The sequence below is a fragment of the Lutra lutra genome, chromosome 8, assembly GCF_902655055.1.
Source record: "Lutra lutra chromosome 8, mLutLut1.2, whole genome shotgun sequence".
Lineage (NCBI taxonomy): Eukaryota > Metazoa > Chordata > Mammalia > Carnivora > Mustelidae > Lutra > Lutra lutra.
Window position 1 is genome coordinate 104714318 of NC_062285.1, and position 3047 is coordinate 104717364.

The following is a 3047-nucleotide window of genomic DNA, read 5'->3' on the forward strand; positions in this document are numbered from 1 at the left end:
AATAATGTTTAAGCTTTATGTTATTTTTTAACCCCAGGAATGTTTAGACTACATCCTTCTATATTTCAACTGATATACATTTAAAATCACAATCTCTTTGTTCTTCCATTCTTAATATAATTTATCACTCGTCAATTGAAGTTATCTGTTTGACTAATTTTTTAAAGGAAGTATGTTGCCTCCCCCCTTTTTTAGACACCTTTATTCAGTGTCATGATCAGACTATTATATTTAACAATCAATAGCATGGGTGCAAAAAAAAATCTACATTAAAACTCTTTGTTGGAATGCTTTATACTTTCCACGGGACAGAAACTAAAATAATCTTTTATACAATTGGTCACAAATACAGTCCTAAGTATTTTGCTCATACACATGAGTACTATCTAAAACATGTCTTTGTAGCAGCTAGGCCCTGCCACCACTGTTCTTGACTGAGGTCACAAGTCTTTTGTAACCTGTACCTTCCCTGTCACTTTGCTGGCTCACCTCTCCTGCTAAACTTTGTTTCCTGGCAGTAATTAAGACCTTCTGCCACCACCATAGCTACTGCTGCTGCTGGAACACAAAAGCCACCTTGGTTTTGTGGTTTGGCAAAGTATTGGCCCTCCACCACCAGAGGGACTAGGGTTTCTACCTCCAAAATTTCCTCCTTTCATAGATTCAGAATTTGAGGATTGATTGTTGTAATTGCCAAAATCATTAGAGCTTCCACCATCTCTAAAGTTGCTTGTACTACCACCACCATAGCTGCCTCCTCCACTGTTATAACTATCCTAACTGCCACACTCACCGTTGCCACTGCCCTGTTTCTGTAAGTCTGTCTACCACTTTCATAGCCTCTGCTTCCTCCAGAGTAACCAGGGCTGCCTCCCCAATAACCACCATCATTATCAAATCCATTGCAGCCATCCCACTGCCACCATATCTACCATCACCTCAACTGCCACCACAGCCACCTCACCCACTGAAGTTTCCTCATGACCAAAGTTGTCATTCCCACCAGAACTACCTCCATGCCCACCACCAAAGTTTCCAGGACCACTTTGACTTCCTTGGGTGGGTGAAACATTACCCATCTCTTGCTTGGATAGGGCTTTCTTTACTTCACAGTTGTGGCCATTCACAGTGCTGTATTTTTGAATGACAATCTTGTCTACAGAGTCATGGGTTCTCAAATGTTACAAAAGCAAAGCTTTTCTTTTTGCCACTGCCTCAGTCAATCATGATTTCAATCACTTAATTTTCCCATTCTATTCAAAATAATCTCTTAAATGATGTTCCTCAATGTTTTCATGAATGCCATGAACAAAAAACTTTTTCACAGCTAAGCGGGCACTAGGTATTTGAAAATCTTCTATTGAGACAGCCCTCTTTGGTTCTACAACTCTTCCATCCACTTTGTGTGGCTTCATATTCATGGCTGCATCTACCTCCTCCACAGTGGCGTAGGTGACAAACCCAAAACCTCTGGAGTGCTTAGTGTTGGGATTTCTCATTATCACACAGTCCATAAGTGTTCCCCAGACTCTCATCAGTTATTTCAAAGCTCAAACTTCTGATGAAGAGCTTCTACAGCTATTCAGGCTCTTTGGGATACTCTGATTTAGACATGATGTTGGTGGTGGGAGTGGGGGTGGGGATCACTTTAAGGATGATCACTCAGTCAGAATGTATATTGGTTTCATAATGTCTGAGAATGGTGTCATATGACATTTGTAAAAGAATGATAATTTGGTTGGATAAATATTTTCTGAACATGGAATCTTTTTTATTTTAAAAGGTTTTTTTTGGGGGGGGGGGGCGCCTGGGTGGCTCAGTGGGTTAAAGCCTCTGCCTTCAGCTCAGGTTATGATCTCAGGATCCTGGGATCAAGCCCCGCATCAGGCTCTCTGCTCAACAGGGAGCTTGCTTCCCTTCCTCTCTCTCTGCCTGCCTCTCTGCCTACTTGTAATCTCTCTCTGTCAAACAAATAAATAAAAATCTTAAAAAAAAAAAACTTTTTTTTTCCCTGCTCAATAATGCACTGATGTGTGCTGAAAATCTGGTTTGTGTTCTAAAAGTATTTGTGGAGTTTTGTTTTGTGTCATCCTTTATCCTTTTTATTATCAGAATTTGTCTAAAAGGAATCTTAATTAAAATTGCTTTAAAAAGACATTTAGAAATTTTCCCAGGTCAAAAATGTTTTCTTCAATTTATTTGATCACTGCTTCTAATCCACCTACCCTGTTTCTCATTCTGAGAAATGTAGTCTATGCAAGTTGAGAGTCTTTATATCTTGTATGAGCTGGTCTCAAGGCTCTGTTTTGAATCTGTGGTAATGTTATGAGTATCTTCCCCATTGCTTCTCCCACATTTATATCTTCATATAAGAAATTCATTCTGCAGACATACTAACATAGATTTGCTAAAGCTTTGAAAGACTGACTTTTTCAGCACCGATACTGGTTTTCCTCCTTTGTTTATTCCTTTTGGCCATGTGGAAATCTGGGAGAGAGTTGTTTCCTTCTGTATTCTAATAACAAGTTTATCCAGACATCCGAAAGCACTTATTTGAAATGCTGTTATATGTTACACCCTTATAGGAATGTCTATATCCATGTTATTAATGTAATGCCTAAGATAAATTTATATAAGTAGAATTATTGGTACAAAATTATGAACATTGAAGCCTTTTTTAAAATTTTTTAAAAATTTTTTTGACAGAGAGAGTTCAGAATTAGGCAGAGAGGCAGGCAGAGAGAGAGAGTAGGAAGCAGGCTCCCCGCTGAGCAGAGAGCCGGATACGGGACTCGATCCTGGGACCCTGAGACCATGACCTGAGCCGAAGGCAGAGGCCTAACCCACTGAGCCACCCAGGCACCCCGAAGCCTTTTTTTTTAATTCCAATATTAGTTAACATATGATGTTACATTAGTTCCAGGTGTACAATAATGATTCCACAATTCTTTGTATTACTCAGTGCTCATCTTTCTTTAAACATTTAATTAATTAATGTATGTCTATATGTATGGGGGGGTAGAAAGAGGGAGAGAATCCCAAGCAGA

General features: G+C 39.3%; 1 pseudogene; it reads right to left on the reverse strand.

The window, feature by feature from the left end:
- Positions 1-211: 211 nt before the first annotated feature.
- LOC125107406 (heterogeneous nuclear ribonucleoprotein A1-like) lies at positions 212-1614 on the reverse strand (annotated as a pseudogene).
- Between the last annotated feature and the right edge of the window lie 1433 nt (positions 1615-3047).